This window comes from Arachis ipaensis, chromosome B04 (genome assembly GCF_000816755.2).
Source record: "Arachis ipaensis cultivar K30076 chromosome B04, Araip1.1, whole genome shotgun sequence".
NCBI lineage: Eukaryota > Viridiplantae > Streptophyta > Magnoliopsida > Fabales > Fabaceae > Arachis > Arachis ipaensis.
In genome coordinates, this window is record NC_029788.2 from 89,180,263 (window position 1) to 89,207,842 (window position 27,580).

Genomic DNA, 27,580 nt, shown 5'->3' on the forward strand with positions numbered 1-27,580 from the left:
GTATGCTTTTTTTCACTCCTTCAATCCAATATTTGCCTCCTAAGGCTGAAATCACTAAACAAACACATCAAGGTATCGAATAGAATTAAAGAGAATTAAATTTAGCCTATTAAGGGCCTAAAAAGCATGTTTTCACTCTTAAGCACAATTTAGGAGAAATTCACTAAATTCAACACAAGATAAATCCTAAAATTGGGGTTTATCAAGGACGCTCGTGTATATGGAATGGCTTCCAAGAGAAGGGGTCATGTAACACCCTAACTACCAAAGCTCACGCTTCCGGCTGCGCGACTCTGATAGCTCGGACATTACGACGACTTTTATACTATTTAATACTAAAATATGAGCCTGTTTGAAACTTTAAACCGCAATACCGCTCCCAAAAATACTTTTGCTATACAACGTACATCCATGCATACCATACAACGTACAGAAACTCATAAAGAGTACATACATATTTATATACATACATATATATAAATATTATTACAAGCATTAACCAATACAATTCCTATCCCTCTTACAGAATATATATCAAGATAAAGGCGAGGGTACAATAAACCATAACTAAAACAATACAGAGCATCACAACAACAATTAAATAAGCTCTTCGTAACTTCTGCGCCCATATCCTGAAAGGGGAAAAATGTAGGGGGGTGAGAACATCATCCTCGAAAGGGTTCTCAGTAGAGGGTTTTTAGGAATTACTGTAATAGGATACGTGAAGATAACCGCACCAGTGATTAATAACTGTCTTATGCCTCTTTTCAAAAACAACAGTTTTCAATAAGGTAAAGTCGGAAATCTTTTCTGAAAGAGGAACCGTTCAATTCTCAAAAACACCAAAAGCCTTTCAAAAAGGTTTATCTATGCTAAACCAAAATAGCCTTTCATATTTTTCCAAATCAGAAACACAAAACCGAAATCAACCATCGGTCCATCTCAATCCAACCACGGCCCTAGGCCCAAACAATTCAACCACAGCCCTAGGCCCAAATAATCCAACCATCAACCAAATCACCACAATCCAACAGAGTCCCAATTGCAAACACAGATAGGAAGTTCAAGCACAAACAAACAGTTACAGCAAGTAGAACAATTAGCAGTTAATCACAAAGGCAAACCAAGTACAATATGCACACCCAAACAATGTCACATAGATGCATATGATGCATGCCTGTCCCTAGTGGCTGATGATATCATCTGTCGGTTATTAGCCAACCCGACACGTCCTGGTAGCTAACCATGGACAGAAACACCCATCGCGGAGCAAGTAGGTTTGAGCTACAACCCCATTGCTACTACCCACTCAACCCAGAGCCAGTGGAATAACCACTACTGTGGCTACTACCCAGGCGGGTGTTTAAAAGCTCAACCTGGAGCGAGTGGAATCACCACTACTACCGCTACTACCCAGGCGTCACAGTCTCTGACCTGGAGCAAGTGGGACGAGCCACAACCCTTGCTACTACCCAGGTATCTCAAACATATGTTCATTCAGTTCCAGCCATGGATCAACATCCATCTCAGCCATCCGGCTTAAATTCAAAATTCATAGTTAGCCATACAGCCCATAACTCATTCGGCATTCAGCCATAAATCAGTATCATACACAGCCATTCCGGCTCACGGTTCAATCCAAAACCAGCCAATATTCATAATCATACACAGTCATTCCGGCCCATAACAAAACAGCACTTCCACCGTTCAACATCATTAAATTCATAAAACCAGAATTTAAGCCATAAATTACTTTTCTCAAGCCATTTCACTCTGAAATCAAAACAGAGTCCCAAGTCTTTAGGGAAGGTCATCTTACATCAATTCTTTAAAATTCATTGAAACTCTTAAAATCATAGATTCTCGGTTCAAGTAAATAAAACTGAATTTATTATGAAACTGAACCATACAAAATCACAAGTTCCAACCCGGTCCAAAATCAACTCATTTGAAATGGAACCAGTTCATTTGAATCAAACCGCTTTCAGATTTCTTTTTGGAACCCATTTTTCCAACTCTTCTAAAATGCCTCATACTTGATTACTCAATCAAAAATCTAGGTTCCTTTAAAAATCACTAAAAACTCCTTTTTATATTGAAATCAATATTAGAGCATCATTCTTTCCTTCAGCCATTTCAAAATCAACTCAATATCAATCGATTTAACTCATTTCCAAAGCTTTAAAGAATCAGTTCGGCAATAAATCATTTGTCCATAACCAAGTCAATTAAAGTAAACCAGGCTGAATTCAAAAGTGCATTCGACTTTTCACATCATTGAAATAATTGACTCAATTCAAACCAATCCTCAACGGTTTAAACTCAGATTGCAAATCTTTAAAGAATGAACTTTAAAACATTACATTTCATAAAGCCGCACAACAATTCAGCCAAACCAACATCCATAATCATTCGAGTCAATCAAATAATACATAAGGCAATTACAATCACCAAATACACAATATCTCACATCAGTATCCATATGTAATAATTCCAATACATAAAACATAGTTTTTGGAAAGCGCCCCTACCTCAAAACGCAAATCCCATAACCCAAACGTGTCACCGGACTCTCAATCAACCCGAATTTACCGGCAGCTTACATCACAGCTTTGTTCACTTTCGCAACAGCAAGGACAACCCTTACGCGCAACATGTGGCTCCAATAACTTAATCCTAGAAAACATTATTATTGCGAAAGCCTTAAAACACATAACCGGATATGAACGGGGGAAGTTTCAATACAAAGATACTTACTGTAACTAAAGAATACCGTCTGAACTAAAGAACAGAAGCCTCCGCGGTGGTTCTGACAGCCACAGAACCGCCCTTGGCAGCCAGAATCACCGTGACTCAGCCTGTTTCGTTAGTGGTTCCAGCAACAGGTGAAGCAGTTCCCAAAACGAACACTAGTTGCAACAGAATCTCCAAACTGAGCCAGCAACTATCTCCAGTAAAGGAAGCGACAATGTCACTTACTATAACCATTTTATTCAATACAACTAGTGTCAGCAATAATGCTTCTAGGTAGAAACGAGCTGATGGAACAAGAGGGAACCAGAAACAGAGTAAAGCTTACCCAACAGTAGCGGTTCTCACGGTTTAAGATGGAGCCAGGGCAAGGCCAGAGCAACATCAACTCTAACAGCGGCAGCGGCGTTTAGTCGGATTCCAAAATCCAGGAGCAGAAAGAATGGAAACCAAATGCAAGGACCCTTACCGGCAGTAGCTTCAGCGGCCACGGCAACTTTCTCCGGCGAGCATACAGTGGACCGCGACCACTGCGGTAGCTAGGAGGGCGGCGCAAAAGACCTACCACCATCGCGCCTCATCCTTTCCGCAGCTCCCGCATGCGCGTTTCTACTCCGGCGGTGGCTGAAAGGCGACGACACGGGCTCCACGGCGAGGAGCGACCGCGACCACACAAGACCCGCGAAGACGGCGGCGGATGCAAGGCTACTTCGCGGCGGCGATTGTCGCGAGGGTGACGGCAACTGGAACGTGAACGGTGGCGAGTTGAACGCGGTTCTGGGCAGCGCAGCAACTTCTTCTCTGGCGTTTCTCCTAGACGACCGTGGCGGCGCGACCCTCTCCCTCTTGTGTCTGTTTCCCGCTCACTCATCCCCCATGATGTAACACGGCGGCGCGGCGGCAGTGACGCCCGCCGGCGCCGTGCTTCCTCATCTCCCCTCTTCTCTGTCTCTTCTTCTCTCAGATTTCTGTTTCCTTCCTCCATGGAACAAGATAAGGAACCGTGGGTATTGCTATGGGCTTCAAGTTCGGTGAAAGGGAGGACAGGGTAGGGTTTTTCGGCTGCTGGGGCATGGGGAAGCAATGGGTTACTGGGTAGGGTTTTCAGAGTTAGGGTCCTTTGAGTAAAATTAGGGTTAGGGGCATTTTAGTAATTCCAAATGAAATTGGGAAGAATATAGTAATTGAAACCCAATTTAAATCCAACACTAATTATATAGAAAATACTATTTGCTCATCAATTTCACAAATTATTTTCAATAAAATGTCCAAATCCAAAAATTAGAAATAATACAATTAATTTCTTCATTTTCCAAAATAGTAGTAATAATATTTAAATTATTACTCATTTAATCCAATAATTGTAAAATTGGATAATACTCATAACTCATCTCAAATACAATAAATCAAAACTTGCTTTATTTTTTTTTTAATAAAATAATTTCTAAAATTAAGGCTCTAAATAACTATATGATTTGAGACTTGATCATAATAAGACTTTTCAAAGTTCTGGGTCTTACAGGTCACATGCTTCAGCTAAAGAATCAACGCCTGAAAGTACTTTGGTGCGTGACAGAAGTTAACCAATTAAGAGATTTCAAATAAGAGAATAGTGTTGCACGTATAGCTCTTAACCAGTTAAGATCCGCCTCACCAATTTAGAAAGGGTTGTCACAAATTTTAAAAATAGAAATGCTGGGAGTATGAGTCCCAGGTCGTCTCCCAACGAGTTGCAGGAAAGAATGCTAATTTATTAATAAGAAAATTTCCAGAAAGTTTAAGTTGGATAATGAGTAATTAAAGGTAATTGTAAATTGAAGCAATTAACTAAGAATTATTATTAATATTAAAATGTCTTGACTGGGGGAATAACTAATTGAAAGTTCTATCCTTGTTGGAATCTTCTCAAATGTAGTGTAAAGAGGTTGTTGTTTTCACTTGGTTAACCCTTACTGAGTAAGGGAAAGTATAGTGATTGAACTAACTCTTATCCATAATTCCTAGTCCTCTCCCTTGGGGGAGTCTAGTGTTAGTAGGTACAAAATTAGCCTACAACGTCCAATGTAACCAAGCACTTGAGCATTCTAACTCAAGTGTCTCCTCTTAATTAACCCTCATGTCAAGTGGGATTTCTACTCCATTGACATGGATTTAATAATCATAAAAATATAAGAAGACATCATTGAATAAAATAAAATAGAGAGATTTAAAATTAATTAAAAATAAAAACAATTCTATATATTAATAAACTCAAAATGTAACATACTTAATTGAATAGGGTCAATGAGCAATGAATAAAAGTAAAGGAATGAGGAAACAAACTAAAGTAATGTCTTCAACGGAGGTAATGACTCTCAGTATCCAAAATCCAAGCAAAAGCATAAACTATGAATGTAATGCAGATCTAGATTCAGATCTAAAAACTAAGAGTAATCATAATATCAATGAATCTGAATGTGTGTGGATGCGTGATGAGTCTCTGCATGTTCCCTAGCTTTAGTCTGTGTTTCTGGGCCGAAAACTGGGTCAAAACGCAGCCTGAAATCGCCCTCAGTGTATTATGTTATTTCTGCAGATCACGCAGGTCACGCATACGCGTCGTCCACGCGTTCGCGTCATTCGACGATTTTCCTTGTCACGCGTTCGCGTCGTCCACGCGTTCGCGTCATTTGTGCAGATTCCAATCCACGCGTTTGCGTCAGGCACACGTCCGTGTCACTGCGATTTTTCCATTTCGTGCGTTCGCGTGTGCCATGCGCTCGCGTCAGTGTTCGCTGGTCATCTCCTTAGTTTCTTGTGTTCCTTCCATTGTTGCAAGCTTCCTCTCCCTTCTCCAAGCCATTCCTGACCTATGAAGCCTGAAACACTTAACACACGGATCACGGCATCGAATGGGATAAAGGAGAATTAAAATACATAGTTAAAAGATCTCTAGGAAGTAAATTTTCAACCATGGAGTAATTTTGGGAAAGAATTGTAATATCATGCTAATCATATGAATAAGTGGGTAAAGACTTGATAAAACCACTCAATTAAACACAATATAAATCATAAAATAATGGTTTATCAACCTCCCCACACTTAAACATTAGCATGTCCTCATGCTTAGTTAAAGGAGACAAAATAAATGAATAGGGAAATGCAAGACTCATACAATGCAACCTATATATATGAATGTAACTATATGATTCTTGTCTACTTGGTTAAAAATAAATAAGCTCTTCAAGATAAACGTAAATCAAATTCCACTAATTCAATTTTATACAGTAAAAACAGGTAACATTGTAAAAAGATAGCTCATGAAAGCAGGGAACATAGAATTAAGCATTGAACCCTCACTGATGGTGTATATGCACTCTAGTCTCTCAAGTGTATAGGGTAATCACTCTACCCTTCTTTAATCATGCTTTCTAAACTTTGTTTTTCACCTAACCAATCAACAATATTTAATGCACTAATGCAAACATCATGAGGTCTTTTCAAGGTTGTAATGGGGCTAAGGTAAGGGTAAGGGTATATATATGGCTAAGTGAGCTAGAATATGAATCTTTGATCAACCTAAGCTTCTCACCTAACATACATACACTCTATATAACTTTAGAATCATGCCTAGCTACCCATAATCTTTCACTTTTGCATTACATACTCATGTATTAACTTTTTCTTAAATTTTTATCACATATGCATTGATCTTTTTGAACTTAACTTAATTTAGAATTGGGGTAATTTTGTCCCCTTATTTATTTAAATAAATATTTTTGGATTTTTTTAATTAGGAAAATAAACATAGCTTATCAATGCACATGAATTTTTTTTAATTTTTTCTAGTTTTTACATGAGTAGGTACCCAAATTCTCATTATTTTATCATGACACATTCCCTTATTAACCCATGTTCCCACAATTTTCCCATACTTAATTAACACACAATTTCTATCTTAAACTAACCAAAGATTCATTGGGATTTTTAATTATTTTTTCGCTTAAGCCTAGTAATGTGGTAAAATATAGAACAAATGGGATAAAAAAGGCTCAAAGTGGCTAACAAAGGTAATTGAAATGGTAGGCTTATTTGGGATAAGTGAGCTAAACAATTAATGGCCTCAATCATATGCATGCATATAAATACATTAAGCATTGGACATATAGGATGAAACAAAATAAAGATTACAATCATAAAGAAGTGAACACACAAGAATAAAATATTTATGGTTAGATAATGTAACCATGTAATTAAGCTCAAAATCTCACGGGTTGTGTGTTCTTAGCTTTTTAAACTATGTTCCAAATACAACTTCTAACAAATTTAACACAAAAGATTTATTTTAAATTAGTAAAAATTTTCAAAAATAGGGTCTTAAAAAGAAACTTATTATTTTTCAATCAAGTAGAACATGCATGCAATTAACTTATTACTATGCAATCTATTCTATCCTAAACAAAAGAAAAATTAACTAAATATCCTATTTTATTGGTGTTTTAAGGAAAAGAAATTACCTCCGGAAGTTAGGTACTGACCGACCTCCCCACACTTAAGGCTTTGCACCATCCTCGGTGCCATCTGTCGGGAACAAAGGGGGCCTGGTAGTAGCATCTCCATCATCGGGACCGTCATGGCTCCCTGTGCTGGTAAATGAGGTAGAGTCCGGGGTGTCTGGGTCTTCTCTAGATGGTTGGTTACTAACAAGTAGCTCCTTGAGGTATGTAAATATGCGCTTGTTACGACGCTGGAACAAAGGGGGCCTGGTAGTAGCATCTCCATCATCGGGACCGTCATGGCTCCCTGTGCTGGTAAATGAGGTAGAGTCCGGGGTGTCTGGGTCTTCTCTAGATGGGTGGTTACTAACAAGTAGCTCCTTGAGGTATGTAAATCTGCGCTTGTTATGGCGCTCTCTTTGCATTCCTTTCCGGTCAAGCTGGTCTAGCCTCTCAAGTATCTGATTGAGCAGTTAGTTTGTAGAAGGTGCTTGTGGTGTGGAGGAAGAAGGAATATCTTCTGCTGGTTCCGTGCTCCGGTTGATAGTTGCTGTTGGAGGTCTGATATACTTCCCATTAGGGACGTATTGATCATCTCGTGGAATCATGGCTTTGGTATCCCCAGCTCTATAGGAGACTCCAGCTGCTGAGATGAGATCTGAAACCAAGGCGGGGAAAGGTAAGTTGTTCGCAATTTGTACGTGTCCCATAGCATTCCGAATATGTCTTGGTAAGTTGAGGTGCTGGTCTGTAAGGATACTCCAGAGTAAAACAACCATGTCTGCAGTGAAGGAGGACTCATGAGTGCTCAAAAAGACGTAATGGGACATGATCTGTGCCCATACTCGAGCTTCCAAAGTAAATGCTGAAGCCAATATGCCCTTAGGTCGGGAGTGATGGTATCCGTAGATTCATAGGCTGCCAGGTTGTGCGATAACTCTGAGAACGGCGTCCCATTCAAATTGGTATGTCTGGCGCTTGAGTGAAGCTTCTTGGAATGCGTCCAATCCTTCTGAAGCAGGGTGAAGATCTAAGGCTTGTTGAATGGCCTCTTCAGTTATGGGGACTTGCTTCTGACAGACATAGACAGACTGCATGGTTGGCATGTGAAAATTTGAGTAGAACTCTACTACTCATGAAAGATTAACCTGCTGTGGCTGTCTCCGTAGGAATTCCCAGTGTCTCTGCTCAATGCGGGGCTCAACAATTTCAGCAATGCGGGTTGGGAGGATGAGAAAGTGCTCATTGTTATAGTTCCTTGCTGCCAGGATGGGGAACATCTGCTCACAGTAGCGGTTTGTGAACCGTGCAGTGTCCTTTGCTGGGAAGGCTTTCTCTTTTTCATCGACCTTGATGATCCTCTTGATTCGTTTTGTTGAGGGTTTCACCGCTGTTGAAGATGGTTCTTCCACTAATGCTCTTTTTGTTCCTCTTCTTGCTGGTGGTTTGGGAGTAGCTTTCTCTTTACCTTTCTTGGTGGCCATCCTGAAAAAGGGAAAAGAAAGTAATATGTAAAGCTAAGGGTTCGAGCAAGGGAGCGAACATTATGGGTGGTAATCAATGCATGGTAAAGAAGAATGTCGTTAACACATGGTCTAGACTACATGGGAAAAGTTCATCAAAGGTAATATAGTAAGTGCATGTTATGGCAATTAAATGCAAGATGTTTATTGGCATGCTGGCAAAGGCATGAGTAGCATAGATCAAGCATTCAATGTCCAAGTTAGATTACCAAGTCATTCAAACTAATAACCTGTTTGTATTGACAATTAAATTAAATTAATAAAATATAAAATGAGTTTTGTGAAAAACAGGCATTAAAGGAGTAGAGTTGAGTAATTTAGAATAAAGCACAATGGCAGACTTTTTCACAAATACTTAGCATGCATGGTAAATATGTTGTTGAAAATATAAGATAGAACATGCAAGCAACCTCTTTTACGGGGCTGGTGCTTCCAGCATCATTTTAGCCCAGCTCCATCACAACTTACTGCCATACACCTCTTTTACGTCGATTTTTAGGGGCACGCGTTCGCGTGCGTGACGCGGACGTGTGGGAGGCTATTTCCAAAAATGACGCGGCCGCATAAGGCACGCGGACGCGTGGGCATGTTTGTGCCTAAGGCACGCCTCCAGCCACGCTTTCGTGTGACTTTCTGTTCAAATTGCTTTTCTTCCCAACGCACCTGCGACGCGGACGCGTCGGCGACACTTTCACGTCGCGTGCGTGTTTTTTTTTAAGATATGCAGAATGCTAATGCAAACTATATGCAGCTATATGCAGGGATGATGAGAAGAGGTCATTAACATCATAAAAATAAAATAAAGTAAAAATAAAGCTAAGACTGAAACGAAACGATCATACCATGGTGGGTTGTCTCCCACCTAGCACTTTGCTTTGACGTCCTTAAGTTGGATGCTCGTTAGGCTCATGCTGCTTCTATCGGTGGGTCTTCCAAGAGAAAAACCTCTAGTTCTTTGTTATTCTTCATCTTCTCACCATGATAAAGCTTCAGGCGATGTCTATTGACCTTCAGAAATTTGGAGCTGGTAGGATAACGCAGGTAGAAAACTCCGTATGGCTCTACCTTTTCTACTCTGTAGGGACCTTCCCATCTTGATCTCAGTTTACCTGGCATAAGCCTCAGTCTGGAGTTATATAGAAGAACTAAATCCCCTGGTTTGAATTCTCTCCTTTTTATATACTTGTCATGGACAACCTTCATCTTTTCTTTGTAACGCCTGGAGTTGTCATATGCTTCTAGGCGAAGGTTTTCTAGTTCTACTAGTTGCAGCTTTCTTTCAGCACCAGCTTTCGTAAGATTCATGTTGCACTCCCTCATAGCCCAGAAAGCCTTGTGTTCCACCTCTACTGGAAGGTGGCAAGCCTTTCTGTATACTAAGCGGAAGGGGCTCATCCCAATAGGTGTCTTGTACGCTGTTCTATATGCCCAGAGTGCATCTTGTAGCCTGGCACTCTAGTCCTTCCTATGAGGTTTTACTATCTTCTCTAGAATACGCTTAATCTATCTGTTAGAGACTTCTGCTTGCCCATTGGTCTGGGGTGATAAGCTGTTGCTACCTTGTGAATTATCACATGCTTCTTGAGTAATCCTGTTAGCCTCCTGTTACAAAAGTGAGTGCCTTGATCGCTCACGATTGCTCGTGGTGATCCAAAGCGACAGATAATATGGTTTCTAATAAAGGAAACAACAGTGTTAGCATCATCAGTGCGGGTAGGAATTGCTTCCACCCATTTAGAAACATAGTCTACAACTAACAATATATAAATGTAACCATTAGAATTTGGAAATGGACCCATGAAGTCAATGCCCCAAACATAAAAAATTTGACAGAAAAGCATAATCTGTTGAGGTATCTCGTCCCTCTTGGATATATTACCAAACCTTTGGCATGGGGAACAAGATTTACAAAATTCAGCAGCGTCTTTAAAAAGAGTAGGCCACCATAATCCACAGTCTAGAATTTTTCTAGCTGTTCTTTGAGGGCCAAAATGTCCTCCACTCTCAGATGAGTGACAGGCCCCTAAAATGGACTGGAATTCTGATTGAGGCACACACCATCTAATTACTTGGTCGGCACCATATCTCCATAAATATGGATCATCCCATATATAATATTTGGACTCACTTTTCATCTTGTCTCTTTGATGCTTAGTAAAGTTTGGAGGAAAAGTGTGGCTAACTAGATAATTAGCTACAGGTGCATACCAAGGAACTACTTCAGATACTGCTTGTAAGCTATCAAATGGGAAATTATCATTTATAGGAGTGGAGTCATCCTTAGTGTGCTCAAGGCGACTCAAGTGGTCTGCTACTAAATTCTGGTTACCACTCCTATCCTTAATTTCTAAATTGAATTTTTGCAGCAGCAGTATCCAACGTATTAGCCTTGGTTTGGACTCCTTTTTAGCTAATAAATATTTTAGAGCTGCATGGTCTGAGTATACTACTACCTTAGTACCAAGTAAATAGGCTCGGAATTTATCCAGAGCAAAAACAATAGCTAGAAGCTCTTTTTCAGTAGTAGTGTAATTAGATTGAGCAGCGTCTAAAGTCTTAGATGCATAGGTGATTACAAAAGCATCACACATAATTTCAAATGGCTGGCTCCAGTCTGGTCCTCTCACAATTGGAGCTTGAGTCAGGGCGATCTTCAGCTTATCAAACGCTTGCATACAGCTCTCACTGAACTCGAACTCAATATCCTTCTGCAGCAATCTGGATAAAGGCAGTGCTACCTTACTGAAGTCCTTAATAAATCTCCTGTAAAAACCTACGTGGCCAAGGAATGAACGGACTTCCCTCACGGAGGAAGGGTAAGGTAAACTAGAAATAACATCCACCTTTGCTGGATCTACAGAAATGCCAGTATTAGACACAACATGTCCTAGTACAATTCCTTGTTATACCATAAAGTGACATTTTTCAAAATTTAATACAAGGTGTGTACTAACACACCTGTCTAATACTTTAGATAAACTATCCAAGAAAGGCTAAATGAATCACCATATATACTAAAATCATCCATAAAAATCTCCATACAGTTCTCAAAAAGATCAGAGAAAAGACTCATCATGCATATCTGGAAAGTAGCAGGTGCATTGCACAAGCCAAAGGGCATTCTGTTATAAGCATAAGTTCCAAAGGGACATGTAAAAGTAGTCTTTTCCTGATCTTCAGGAGCTATATGAATTTGAAAGTATCCTGTATAACCATCTAAAAAATAATAATGAGATTTACCTGACAGGCGATCAAGCATTTGATCAATGAATGGCAAGGGATAATGATCCTTGCGAGTGGCTTGGTTGAGACGCCTATAGTCAATGCAAACTCTCCATGAATTCTGCACTCTAGTTGTTAGGAGCTCTCCATGCTCATTTTTTATTGTTGTGACTCCAGACTTCTTGGGCACCACTTGTACTGGACTGACCCATTCACTATTTGAGATGGGGTAAATGATATCTGCTTAAAGTAGCCTGGTCACTTTTTTCTTGACAACTTCTAAGATGGTGGGATTCAATCTTCTTTGAGGTTGACAGACAGGCTTTGCTCCCTCTTCTAAGAATATTCTGTGTTCACAAACTTGAGGACTAATGCCTACTATATCCACCAAGCTCTATCCAATTGCTTTCTTATGTTTTCTAAGCACACTGAGCAGTTGCTCTTCTTGTTGAGAGGTGAGTTCCTTTGCAATGATAACTGGGAACTTCTGCTTGTCCTCAAGGTAAGCGTATTTGAGGTGTGGAGGAAGGGGCTTTAATTCCAATTTCTACTCATAACTAAGCTCTGGATCATCTGGGACTGGTGATAATGGTAAAGTGTTCTCATTGTTTTCAGAAAGTGTCTCCACACTTGGACCTTGCTCTATGTACTTATCTTCTAAGTCTTTCTGGTGAAATTCAGCTACGGTTTCATCAATAATGTCGCATTGGAAGATAGAATGATCTTCCAGAGGATGCTTCATAGCTTCATTTAAACTGAAACTCACTGTTCTGCCATCTATCTCAAAGGAGTAAGTTCCTGAGAATGCATCCAGCTTGAACTTTGAAGTCTTCAGGAATGGTCTTCCAAGAAGGATTGATGATGGTCTTCCTGAGTCATTAGGGGGCATTTCCAGGATATAGAAGTCAATAGGAAATGTGAGCCCCTTAATTCTCACTAATACATCTTCAGCAATTCTAACTACTGTAATAATGCTTTTATCTGCTAACACAAAACGAGCTGCCGACCTTTTTAAGGGAGGGAGCCTCAAAGTATCATATATAGACAAAGGCATTATACTAACATACGCTCCTAAATCATACATACAGTCAGAAAATAGCACACCTCCAATGGTACAGCTAACCATACATGGACTTGGATTACTACATTTTTCAGGTATACCTCCCATTAAAGCAGATACAGAACTACCTAAAGGAACAATTTCTAATTCATTAATCTTGTCTTTATGTATGCACAAATCCTTTAGAAACTTTGTGTATTTAGGTACCTGTTGAATAACATAAAAAAAAGGGAACAATTACCTCGACCTTTTTGAATATTTCTACCATTTTGGGATCAAGTTCCATCTGCTTTCTGGGCTTCCTTGCAAGTTGTGGAAATGGGATAGGAAGGGCGTGATTTGCAGCTTCTGTATCCCTTGGTGCTTCATTCTGTGGTTGAACTTCTTCTTCTTCAACTATGTCTTGTACGTCTTTGACGTTGGGATTTTTGTCAGTAAAAAATTTCATAAAAACAGTCGCGTTGTAGATATAGTCTCTAAACCGACAGAAATCCCTTCGTACAAATGTTTTGGTTGTCACAAGTAACAAACCCCTTAAAATTGATAACCGAGTATTTAAACCTCGGGTCGTCTTCTCAAGGAACTGCAGGGAGGTATGTTCTTATTATTGGTTATGGAGATTTTAAATTCGGGGTTTTAAGAATGAGGAACAAATATGACAATTGATTTAAATAGCAATTAAAATAAATAAATAAATATTGTAAAGCAAACTTTTTGGCAAGGTATGAGAAATTGGAAGTCTAGGCTTAGTTATTCTTATAAACAACAATGAAAGTTGAATCTTAATTCCACTTAGTCAACCTTTACTAAAGTAAAGGAAAGTCAAGGGACTAATTAGTTTGATCTTCGAATCCTATTTATTTCCTAAGAAAAGGTTGGGATTATTGAAGCTCAGTTCAATTAGCAAAGATAACAGTTATCAATTATGTTGAGATAAGATAACTCTTGAGTTACTGCTTTCTTAACCAAGACCAAAAGAGGAAAAAGTAAATTTGCTGGAATAAAAATGCCTTCAGATGTAAAGCAACAATAACATAAATTAAAAAAAGCAATCATGAATTGAAATACCTCAAATAGCATTAATAAGGGAAATTATAATCTAACATGAAGAGTTCATAAACTAAATTAGAAGAATAAATAAAAATAAAGAACCTGGGATTGAGAGTTACTCCTAAAACTAAGAGAAGTCCTAAATCCTCAATCCTACGAGAGAGAGAGGAGAGAACCTCTCTCAAAACTAGATCTAAAACATGGGAAATAACTAAATTGGTGAGCTCTCCCTGAATGGATGCATTCCCTCACTTCATAACCTCTGATATATGCCTTCTGGACTTGGATTTGGGCCAAAAAGGGCTTCAAAATTTGCTATGGGCGTTTTCTGTAATTTCTGGTGCGTGGCCTCTGTCACGCGTCTGCGTGGGTCATGCGGTCGCGTCATTCAGAGCTTTTCTTATCACGCGGTCGCATCAGTCATGCGGCCGCGTCGCTGTTGATTCGTGCTTGGCACGCGATCGCGTCGTCCATGTGATCGCGTGGATACCAGTTTCTTCAGAACTCCATTTTGCACTTTCCTTCCATTTTTATATGTTTCCTTTCCATCCTTTAAGTCATTCCTGCCTTAGAAGATCTGAAACTACTCAACACACTAATCACGGCATCGAATGGAAATAAAGGTAATTAAAATAATTAATTTTAAAGCATAGAAAATATGCTTTTCACATACATCACATAATAAGGAAGGAAAAGTAAAACCATGCAATTAATATGAATAAGTGGGTGAAGGATTGAATAAATCACCCAAATTAAGCACAAAATATATCATAAAATATGGGTTTATCAACCTCCCCACACTTAAACAATAGCATGTCCTCATGCTAAATCCAAGGTAATAAGTAAGGTTAAAGTGATGGAATGTCATGCAATGCAATCTAATCTAAATGCAACTACCTAAATGAATGATGCATCATGCAATTCTACTTTTCTATTCACTCATATATAAAGCTTACAGGTAGTTAAATTAATTCACATTCTCAAGGAGTCATATATGTATATATAGCCAAGCCTTAGATAATCAATAAGCACTTTTACAATTGAGATGGGAGAAAAAAAAAGCATTTTATGAACTTGCAAGACAATTAGATAATTCAAACAGAGATAAATGTTAATGAGCTATTGAACCCTCACTGGATTTGTGTTTACTCTCTAGTCACTCAGTGTTTATTGGGTCAATCACTCTATTCCTCTTTTTATTCTTCCTTTCTATAACTTTGTTCTTCATCTAACCAATCAACAATTATAGAATACAGTCATACCAAAAATCATGAGGTCTTTAATTAAGGTTGTAATGGGGCCAAGGTAAAGGTAAGGATATATGTATAAGGTTAAGTGAGCTAATAAGTGAATCCTTAATTAGACTAAGATCTCACCTAACATACATACTTAGTAAAACAAAACTTCTCTACCCATTTTCCCATGTTTTTCCCACTTTTGGATGTTACATGCTCGTGTTTCAACTTTTGTTCTTATTCCATGTGCATTGCTTTTATTTTTGCAATTGGGGAATTCTTATGTATTCCCTTTATTAAATACTGAAAAATAACTTTTTTTTAATACACATGGTAATTTAATCACTTTGATTTCTCATGAGCATGCTTCCCAAAATTTCTTATTTTGAGTTATTTTTATCCTTTTCAATTTTTCTACCTCTTGTTTTTATCATCCATGTTCCTAATAGGTTTTTTGCATTTTAAACTATTCATAATTTTCTATCTTAAGCTAACCAAGGATTCAACTCGGGATTTTATTTTGTTTTTCTGCTTAAGGCTAGTAGTGTGGCTAAATAGAATAAAAGGGGATTTAAAGGATCAAGGGGCTAACAAGGGTGATGTGAAAGGTAGGTTATTTTGGGATAAGTGAGCTAAAATCAAATGATGGTCTCAATCATTCTTTTGGTATGTATCTATATTCTATATTCTATAATTGGATATATAGCTTAAAACAAAGTAAAGAACATCAGAATGTAAAAGAAGGGCGGAACACACAGGAATAAAAAATTATGGTTTGAATGTAACCATACAATTAAGCTCAAAACTCACAGGCTATGTGTTCTCTAGCTCAAAAATCATTTATCACTTATGTATGTCATGCAGGTTTAGTTAAAAATTTTCATTATTCTCAATGTAAAACTTAGATTGAATGGCTTTAAAGTTCTAGTGTTTCTCCTTGTTGAAGTGTTGTTAACTAACATGTAATGCTATATGTACAATGTGTGGGTTGTTTTGATTTTGTTAAAGTCTCTAGTTTACTTCCTTGTTCTTTTCAATCTATTCTGATTTATCTTATGCTAAAAAGGGTAAACTATACTAATCAATCCACAATTTCTATAACTAATAAGTTAGAATTGCAACTAGGTGGCTAAAATATCAACTAGAAATGCAAAATGCAGAAATAGAGCAAAAATACATAAACAGTAGCAATGTATAAGTACTCAAAAAAATAACAATAAAAATAAAGAGAAAAATATCCAAAATAAAAGAAAAAAAAAGTCTATAGTGGTTCACCAAAATAATACGCCAGAGATGGCGACCTCCCCACACTTAAAATGTAGCATCGTCCCCGATGCTCACTCAAGCCGGGTGTGAAGGGGTGTCATCACTGGAAGGGATGGTAGCTGGTGTCTCTGTGGTGGCTGGCTGAATGTTCGGCTGCTGGAGAGGAGGGGCTGTCTGAATGGGGATCTCAGGATCTGCAGCCTGGATCTGCTAGGGTGCTGCCTGCTGGGTGTCTGCCTGCTCTACCTCTCCCTGGGATGGGTCTCTACCTCGGGCGCATCCGCCTCCTCCTCAGATGCCTCAGATGGTGTGTCAGGCTCGGAGGGAATGTCGCCAGATCGTATCATCAGCTTCAGGTGCTCATAGAATCGCTTGTTGCGACGCTCCATCTGGTCAAGTCATCGAAACAAGCGGTGCACCAGATGAAAGACAGACTCTGTGGCAGGTAGAGGTGCAGTGGTGGTGGCAGGGGTAGGTGGTGCAGCAGTGGAGGAAGAGGGACTGGCAGATGGTGTAGCTGTATCATCAGTAGTGGCAGTCAGGAATGGAGGTCTGTAGCCCAAGGCCAGGAAGTTCCTGCTGTGCGGGATCTTCTTGCATTCTGCAGCAGGTGGCCTCTCATCAGCATCCTCCCATGGCACGTCAGCTCGACGGCCCAGCTGTGTAACCAGATAGGGAAAGGGAAGAGTGCCTCAGACGTGGACCCTGGCCATATAGTGCCGGATAAAGCGTGGCAGGTACAGGTCCTTACCCTCCATCACACACCATAGGAGGGTGATCATAGCGGCTGGTATCTCAGTCTCGTGAGTACTCGGCATAATGTAGTTGCTGAATATCTGATGTCATAGCCGAGCCTCATCATTCAGGTAAATCCGCTTGATCCCTTTGGGCATGGTGGTGTTCTGACCCATGATCCAAGGAACTGACGGGTCAAGGGCGATCCGGGCCTTGACTGCATCCCAGTCAAATTGCATATAGCGCATATCCTCCTCAGCTTTCTGATAGCCATCTGTCTGATCAGTCTTAGACAGAAGTTTCAGAACCTCTTCTATTGCCTCCTCAGTAACCAGAATCTACTTCCCTCTGAGGTTCACTGCATCTAGGGAAGTTTTGAAGTAGTTGCAGTAGAATTCCCTAACCCAAGATACATTAACCCCAGTCAGAGGTCTCTCCAGAAAGAACCAGCCTCTTTGTTTGATCTGATCAGAGGTGTATTGCTGGAGTTCTTCTAGGATCTTCAAAGTCCGCTCCAGGTATAGGTTCCTGGAGTTTGCAAACACCGGATACTTTAGCTCGCAGTATCGGTTTGCAAACTTTACTGAGTCATTGGCGGGAAGTAGCTGGTCGGCCTTCTCCTGCAGGGTAAAGGCTTTCTCCCGCAAGGAGGCATCATGCATGAGGTCGATGATAGACACGGAGGCGTCTTCTCTTTTTCTTTTGCCAGTAGTGGCCTTGCCTTTTTCCTTTCTCTGGGAATCTGACATCCTAAAAAATAGAAAACCAGGATATAATAAAAATAGGAAAGCAAATAGGCAAATAATCAAAGAAAACACAAAGTGGCAAAGGAGCAATAGGATAATGAATATGAGTTAAGTAAAATGTGCATTTAGGATTGTATAGGAGTGAAAAGTCTGAAATGAAGAAATCACAATCCAAAATGTAATTGAATGCAAGTTAAATAGAAAAATTAACATCATGCCTTGGTTAGAATGTTAAAAGAAAGTGAAAGAAAAGAAAAAAAAAGAAGTTTTGAAAAGGTTAGGTTGGTTAGAGTTAAAATTAGTGAGTTAGTGAAAAATGGGTTAAAGTAAGAGGCATAATGAAAATAGTCCAAGTAACAAGTAATCACAGGTAGAAGCTATAGGTAACTCATATTCAAACAAGTAAAACAGTTTGATAATGATTCAAGTAGAGATAAAGAAAGCAAAAATAGGAAACAAACATCAAAATTGCGATTTATGAACCAGGAGATCAAAGAAAATAAGAATGCGTGCCTAGGCATTCATGAATTAGTTTGGTGAAATTATAGGAAAGCACAGTTGAAAATGCCAAAACCAAGACATGAACAGAAATATTTTACAGAAATTTGGACAGCATTCCGGCTAAAATAGGACTTTCCCGGAAAATAAACAACAATCAAGCAGTTCATATGAATCCAAATTAAAGCATGCAATTACATATACGGAAAATAAACATGAAAGTTCAATGTAAAGAGCAGCAAATGCAGGAAAGTACAGCGTATGAACATGAACACAGCAACAGCAGAATTGCAGATTTGATAAAAACAGAAACAAGAACAGTGCAAATAAACAGACCTAAATCCACTAACCACATCCTAGGCTACCTAACAACCTAAAATCCACTACAATATGCATATCTAACTATCCTGACATGAACATAAACGGAAAAATAAGAATAAACTACGAACGGATAAAAGGGATTGCGTGTTGCGGAACCTGGTAGGCGTAAGAAGGGGGTTGGGGTAGAGAAGTGGCTGGGGGGTGGTGGAAGTGGCGTTTGGCGCGGCGGCTGGCGGTGGTGCTGCGGTGGGTTACGGTTACGCGGCCGCGTGGGGCACGCGGTCGCGTGGTTGGGGTGAAAATGGGGGTGACGCGATCGCGTGGGGCGCGCGATCGCATGGAGGGGGTAAAAGAAGGGATGACGAGATCGCATGGGGCATGCGATCGCGTCGCTGGAAATTGTGCTAAACGCACGAATCCAGCGTCGTTCCAGCACAAATCTCTGTCTCCTTTTGGGATTTGTGCAATCCATGCGACGCGATCGCGTCGCTCACGCGGTCGCATGGGATTGGTTGTGTGCATGTGACGCGATCGCATGGGACATGCGATCGCATGGACCATTTTGTGCTAGACGCACAATGGCCGCACGATTCCAGCCCAACTCTCTGGACGTTGGATCTTTACGCTGATCTCCAGGTCACGCGGCTGCGTGGATGACGCGGTCACGTGGGAAGTGTAGTTCGCCATTTGACGCGATCGCATGGGGCATGCGGTCGCGTCGCACACCCCTTTTTTTATATATATGCAGAATGCAGTGCTTAATGTGAATGCTATGCATGATTTCAGGTTCAATAAAATAAAATAAAATTCAAAAACAAACAAAACTAAATAAAATTAAAATTGCAAAAGGAACGATCATACCATGGTGGGTTGTCTCCCACCTAGCACTTTTAGTTAAAGTCCTTAAGTTGGACATTGGAAGGGCTTCCTGTTATGGTAGCTTGTGTTTAAATTCATCCAGAAATCTCCACCAATGCTTGGAATGCCAATAGCCTCCGGGGTCCCAAACTAGGCATGTAAAGCTTCTGAACAGCTTCAAACAGATTGTCAGGCTCCCGGGGTGACGAATGTCAGAATAGATTCCAGGATCCCAAGCCTTGTTTTTAGATCCGCCTCCGTCTTGATCTACATGTTTTCATCCGGGCGGTTTAGAAAGTAGATTCTCACCATAGTGACCAAACATTTTCCGAGATTCAGTCAATTGAGCTTGATACCAATACGTGCACTTCAAGTTGAAGCGTGGAACCTTACTGAACCTTGTGCACCAGCTCTGAGCACGAGCCATTTCCCTCTTACTCTTAAAGCTACAGAGAGCTCTAAGCTGGCCATCTATTTCAAGCAAACCATATTCAAGTGAAAAAGTAAAGTTAAGGGTCAAGGATTGTACCCACTTGAAGCTTGTATTAGGTGGTAATAGCCTTGGGATAGGTGTTTCCAGTGGTTCTGTAAGTTCTGCTCCCTGGTGCTCTTCTGTGAATTCCTCCACTTCCTTGTAAGGTTCTTCAAACGCATCTGAGTCCTGGTCAAAGTTTTCTATGTCTTCCTCATCACTTGAGTCATAGATCAGAAGTTGAGAGAAATCTGCCTCTGTATTATCTTCGTATTCATTTGGGGAAGGTTATTTGATCTCAGAGAATTCACTTGCGGATGCAAGTTCATCACTAAAAAAACTTGACTTGTGACTATCATCATCAAGAGAAATTGCTTCTTGGATTATTCCGTCTGATTCTTCATAAACGATTTGTCTTGAGGATTGTGCAATATCCTCCTTAGCATCAACTGTAACGTCCTTGACGGAGTTCTCCTCAACTCTGGATTCCCATGGAGGTTCAGCGTCTCCTAGATCTTCAACCAACTCTTCTTCTTGTACAATGACAGCTTCTTCTGCTTGTTCTAGTATGAATTCATGCTCTGTCTTATCCACTGGAGTTTCTAATATTTCCTTCATGCTACGCTCTTCATTAGATTGTCAACTTGGGGCTGTGGTTGGTCCTTGAATGTTCGTGTGTCTAGAAGCTAATTGAATTACTGCTTGCTCCAATTGTCGAATGGTTGTTTGAAGTTTATTTATTGTTGCCTTGAGGCGAACCTCTGATTCTCTGGGTGATGGATTTGGACATGAAACATAGGGAAGTGGTGGTGCTTGGGGGTGATGGGATTGGAACTGGGGTAGGAAAGGATCATACGGTGGCGAATGGTGAAGAGAAGCTCGTGAGTGTGGTGGTTCGAGGTTATGTTGAGAGGATGGTCTATAGGCACGGGGTGGGGCTTGTTGGTAGTTACAAGGTTGTCGTAAAGTAAATGGCAGTTTAAATAAATAAATCTCTAAAGCAAACTTTTTGGCAAGGTATGAGAAATTGGAAGTCCAGGCTTAGTTATTCTTATCAACAACAATGAAAGTTGAATCTTAATTCCACTTAGTCAACCTTTACTAAAGTAAAGGAAAGTCAAGGGACTAATTAGTTTGATCTTCGAATCCTATCTATTTCCTAAGAAAAGGTTGGGATTATTGAAGCTCAGTTCAATTAGCAAAGATAACAGTTATCAATTATGTTGAGATAAGATAACTCCTGAGTTACTGCTTTGTTAACCAAGACCAAAAGAGGAAAAAGTAAATTTGCTGGAATAAAAATGCCTTCAGATGTAAAGCAACAATAACATAAATTAAAGAAAGCAATCATGAATTGAAATACCTCAAATAGCATTAATAAGGGAAATTATAATCTAACATGAAGAGTTCATAAACTAAATTGGTAGAATAAATAAAAATAAAGAACCTGGGATTGAGAGTTACTCCTAAAACTAAGAGAAGTCCTAAATCCTCAATCCTACGAGAGAGAGAGAGAGGAGAGAACCTCTCTCAAAACTAGATCTAAAACATGGGAAATAACTAAATTGGCGAGCTCTCCCTAAATGGATGCATTCCCTCACTTCATAACCTCTGGTCTATGTCTTATGGACTTGGATTTGGACCAAAAAGGGCTTCAGAATTCGCTATGAGCGTTTTCTGTAATTTCTTGTGCGTGGCCTCTGTCACACGTCCGCGTGGGTCACGCGGTCGCGTCATTCGGAGCTTTTCTTGTCACGCGGTCGTGTCAGTCATGCGACCGCGTCATATTCGTTCTGCTTAAGGCGCGCGGTCGCGTCAGTCATGCGGCCGCGTCGCTGTTGATTCGTGCTTGGCACGCAATCGCGTCATCCATGCGATCGCGTGGATACCAGTTTCTTCAGAACTCCATTTGCACTTTCCTTCCATTTTTATATGTTTCCTTTCCATCCTTTAAGTCATTCCTGCCTTAGAAGATCTGAAACTACTCAACACACTAATCACGGCATTGAATGGAAATAAAGGTAATTAAAATAATTAATTTTAAAGCATAGAAAACATGCTTTTCACATACATCACATAATAAGGAAGGGAAAATAAAACCATGCAATTAATATGAATAAGTGGGTGAAGGATTGAATAAATCACCTAAATTAAGCACAAAATATATCATAAAATATGGGTTTATCAGTCCTCTTCCTCTTCAGCATCTTCTACTTCCACCACATCTTCAGCTGGGGCATGTTCTGGTGGGCTTGGCTCCTCATGGTTCCTCTCCTGTAATGTGGTTCTGGACCTTAAAGTGATGGCGTTTATGCCACCGTTAGGATTAGGCAGTGGTTGAGAAGGAATTCCACTGGAGCTTGAAGGTTGATGTGTAGGATTAAGTGATGAATCCATCCGGGAGACGAGAGCTTGTAAAGTGGCAGTTAAGCCATTCAGACTAGAGTTCAGCTGTGACTGCATTTCCTGTTGTCCTTGCGCAAGAGAACGGAGCATCTCGTTATTTGATGAGGAATTAGAATGAGTGATCTGAGGAACTTGTTGTTGGTTGTGCTGGGGTCCTTGGGACTGTCTTAGGTGAGGTGCTCTGTAAGATTAGTTCTGATTCTGCTGTCTGTTGTTGTTATTGTTATTCTACCTCTGGTTTCCATTATTGTCTCTGCCTCCTCTGTTAAAGTTATCTCTCCAGCCATGGTTAGAATTATCCTTCCAGCCTTAATTGGAGTTGTCCTGCCATCCATGGTTATAGGTGCCACTTTGGTTGTAGTTGCCACTTTGGTTCGGGCGGTCATAGAAGTTGTGAGTGGCTGCCACAGTGTTGTCTTCCTGGAGCTGTGGACATTCATCAGTATAATGACTGTAATCAGCACAGATCTCGCATACTCTTTGTGAAACCAATTGTTGGCTTTGTTGTGGTGGGTGAGGCTGAGCTTGTTATTGTTGGTTCAACTGCATCTGCTTCAGTAGGTTGGTCATTTCACATATACTTTGTGTGAGAGCAGTAGTTTCAATGCTAGAAGAAACTTCGGCAACAGCCTTGGGATGGTTGTGCCTCTGTCTGTGATTCCTGGTGGATTCAGCTAAGTCGCTGATCAGCTGCCATACTTCATCTACGGTTTTGTACTTTTTTAAAGAACCATTACTAGCACCTTCCAGTGTAGTTGGTGCATGAAATTGTGATCATCAACAATGGCGCCAAAGACTTGGAGCTCTCAAACGTGAATCACACTTTGTCACAATTCCGCATAACTAACCAGCAAGTGCACTGGGTCGTCCAAGTAATAAACCTTACGTGAGTAAGGGTCGATCCCACGGAGATTGTCGGCTTGAAGCAAGCTATGGTCATCTTGTAAATCTCAGTCAGGCAGATTCAAATGGTGATGGAGAATTGATAATTAAAAGATGAATAAAACATAAAATAAAGATAGAGATACTTATGTAATCCATTGATGGATTTCAGATAAGCGTATGAAGATGCTTTGTTCCCCTTGAACCTCTGCTTTCCTATTGCCTTCTTCCAATCATTCATACTCCTTTCCATGGCAAGCTGTATGTTGGGCATCACCGTTGTCAATGGCTACAATCCCGTCCTCTCAGTGAAAATGTTTAACGCACTCTGTCATAGCACAACTAATCATCTGTCGGTTCTCAATCATGTCGGAATAGAATCCAGTGATTCTTTTGTGTCTGTCACTAACGCCCAACACTCGCGAGTTTGAAGCTCGTCACAGTCATTCAATCCTTGAATCCTACTCGGAATACCACAGACAAGGTTTAGACTTTCCGGATTCTCAAGAATGGCCGCCAATGGATTCTAGCTTATACCACGAAGATTCTGATTAAGGAATCCAAGAGATACACACTCAATCGAAGGTAGAACGGAGGTGGTTGTCAGGCACACGTTCATAGGTAAGAATGATGATGAGTGTCACGGATCATCACATTCATCAAGTTGAAGAACAAGTGATATCTTAGAGAAGAAGTAGGCATGAATTGAATAGAGAAACAGTAGTAATTGCATTAATTCATGAAGAACAGCAGAGCTCCACACCTTAATCTATGGTGTGTAGAAACTCCATCGTTGAGAATACATAAGAACAAGGTCCAGGCATGGCCGTGAGGCCAGCCCCCAAACGTGAAAAGAACTATGAAAGTATATGAAAGGTGTGAAAAGTTCTCCAAATACAATAGCAAAGGGTCCTATTTATAGAGAACTAGTAGCCTAGGGTTGCAGAAATCAGTAATTAATGCAGAAATCTTCTTTCGGGCCCACTTGGTGTGTGCTTGGGCTGAACATTGAAGCTTCCATGTGTAGAGACTTTTCTTGGAGTTAAACGCCAGCTTTTGTGCCAGTTTGGGCGTTTAACTCCAGCGTTTGTGCCAGTTTTGGAGTTAAACGCCAGAATTCTTGAGCTGATTTGGAACGCCTGTTTAGGCCATCAAATCTCAAGAAAAGTATGGACTATTATATATTTCTGGAAAGCCCAGGATGTCTACTTTTCAACCCAATTGAGAGCGTGCCAATTGGGCTTCTGTAGCTCCAGAAAATCCACTTTGAGTGCAGGGAGGTCAGAATCCAACAGCATCTGCAGTCCTTTTTCAGCCTCTGAATCAGATTTTTGCTCAGGTCCCTCAATTTCAGCCAGAAAATACCTGAAATCATAGAAAAATACACAAACTCATAGTAAAGTCCAGAAGAGTGATTTTTATTTAAAAACTAATAAAAACTAACTAAAATATACTAAAAATATACTAAAAACAATGCCAAAAAGCGTATAAATTATCCGCTCATCACAACACCAAAATATGAGCGGGGCTTTTAGCTTTTTGCTTCTGAACAGTTTTGGCATCTCACTTTATTCCTTGAAGTTCAGAATGATTGGCATCTATAGGAACTCAGAATCCAGATAGTGTTATTGATTCTCCTAGTTAAGTATGTTGATTCTTGAACACAGCTACTTTATGAGTCTTGGCCGTGGCCCTAAGCACTTTGTTTTTCAGTATTACCACCGGATACATAAAGGCCACAGACACATAACTGGGTGAACCTTTTCAGATTGTGACTCAGCTTTGCTAGAGTCCCAATTAGAGGTGTCCAGGGTTCTTAAGCACACTCTTCTTTTTGCTTTGGACCTCGACTTTAACCTCTCAGTCTCAAGTTTTCACTTGACACCTTCACGCCACAAGCACATGGTTAGGGACAGCTTGGTTTAGCCGCTTAGGCCAGGATTTTATTCCTGTGGGCCCTCCTATTCACTGATGCTCAAAGCCTTGGATTCTTTTTATCACCCTTGCCTTTTGGTTTAAAGGGGTATTGGCTTTTTCTGCTTTCTTTTCTCTCTTTTTTTTTGCAAGCTTTTCACTGCTTTTTCTTGCTTCAAGAATCAATTTTATGATTTTTCAGATCATCAGATAACATTTCTCCTTTTCCTTTAATTCTTTCAAGAGCCAACAATTTTAACATTCCTAAACAATCAAATTCAAAAATATGCACTGTTCAAGCTTTCATTCAGAAAGACAATAGTATTGCCGCCACATCAAAATAATTAAACTGTTTTAAAATTTGAAATTCATGCACTTCTTTTTCTTTTTCAATTGAAAACATTTTTCATTTAAGAAAGGTGATAGATTCATTTTCATAGCTTTAAGACATAGACACTAAGACACTAATGATCATGTAATAAAGACACAAACATAAATAAACATAAAGCACAATTTTCGAAAAACAGGAAAATAAAGAACAAGGAAATTAAAGAACGGATCCACCTTAGTGATGGCGGCTTGTTCTTCCTCTTGAAGATCTTATGGAGTGCTTGAGCTCCTCAATGTCTCTTCCTTGCCTTTGTTGCTCCTCTCTCATGGTTCTTTGATCTTCTCTAATTTCATGGAGGAGGATGGAATGCTCTTGGTGCTCCATCCTTAGTTGTCCCATGTTGGAACTCAATTCTCCTAGGGAGGTGTTGATTTGCTCCCAATAGTTTTATGGAGGAAGATGCATCCCTTGAGGTATCTCAGGGATTTCATAATGAGGAATTTTCTCATGCTCTTGATGAGGTTCTCTTGTTTGCTCCATCCTTTTCTTAGTGATGGGCTTGTCCTCATCAATGAGGATGTCTTCCTCTATGTCAATTCCAGCCGAATTGCAGAGGTGACAAATGAGATGAGGGAAGGCTAACCTTGCCACAATGGAGGACTTGTCTTCCACCTTGTAGAGTTCTTGGGATATTACCTCATGAACTTCCACTTCCTCTCCAATCATGATGCTATGTATCATGATAGCCCGGTCTATAGTAGCTTCGGACCGGTTGACTAAAATCTAAGTATTTCCCTAGGACCATTGTAAGCCAATTCTTGGGGTCCGGGTTCACACTTTGATCATGGTTCTTGGTGATCCATGCATTAGCATAGAACTCTTGAACCATTAAGATTCCGACTTGTTGAATGGGGTTGGTGAGAACTTCCCAACCTCTTCTTTGGATCTCATATCGGATCTCCGGATACTCATTCTTTTTGAGTTTGAAAGGGACCTCGAGGATCACCTTCTTCTTGGCCACAACTTCATAGAAGTGGTCTTGATGCACCCTTGAGAGGAATCTCTCCATCTCCCATGACTCGGAGGTGGAAGCTTTTGCCTTTCCTTTCCTCTTTCTAGAGGTTTCTCCGGCCTTTGGTGTCATAAATGGTTATAAAAAAATAAAAAACTTTAGCTTTTACCACACCACACTTAGAAGGTTGTTCGTCCTCGAGCAAAAGAAGAAAGAAGAGAGTAGAAGAAGAAGAAGAAATAGAGGAGATGGAGTGGGCTATGTGTTTCGGCCAAGGGGGAGAAGTGGTGTTTGGGTTGTGTGAAAATGAAGGAGTAGAGATGGGTTTATATAGGGGTGAGAGGGGGGTGAGTGGTTCGGTTATAGAGGGTGGGTTTGGGAGGGAAAGTGGTTTGAATTTGAATGGTGAGGTAGGTAGGGTTTTATGAAGGATGGATGTGAGTGGTGAAGAGAATGGTGGGATTTGATAGGTGAGGGGTTTTTGGGGAAGAGGTATTGAGGTGATTGGTGAATGAGTGAAGAAAAAAGAGAGTGGTGGGGTAGGTGGGGATCTTGTGGGGTCCACAGATCCTGAGGTGTCAAGGATATCTCATCCCTGCACCAAGTGGCGTGCAAAACACCCCTTTCTGCCAATCCTGGCATTAAACGCCAGACTGCTGCCCATTTCTGGCGTTTAACGCCAGCTTCTTGCCCATTCCTGGCATTAAACGCCAGTCTGGTGCCCTTTTCTGGCGTTAAACGCCCAGAATGGTGCCAGACTGGGCGTTTAACGCCCATTCTGCTACCTTTACTGGCGTTTAAACGCCAGTAACTGTCTCCTCCA

At 40.3% G+C, this 27,580-nt stretch overlaps 1 long non-coding RNA gene across 1 annotated transcript; it reads right to left on the reverse strand.

The window, feature by feature from the left end:
- On the reverse strand, positions 585 to 3,183 carry LOC110271117. Its single transcript, XR_002361271.1, has 4 exons — positions 3,080 to 3,183; positions 2,758 to 2,978; positions 2,532 to 2,676; positions 585 to 632 (listed from the first exon to the last, which is right to left on the reverse strand). It is a non-coding gene; the product is annotated as an uncharacterized LOC110271117 (long non-coding RNA).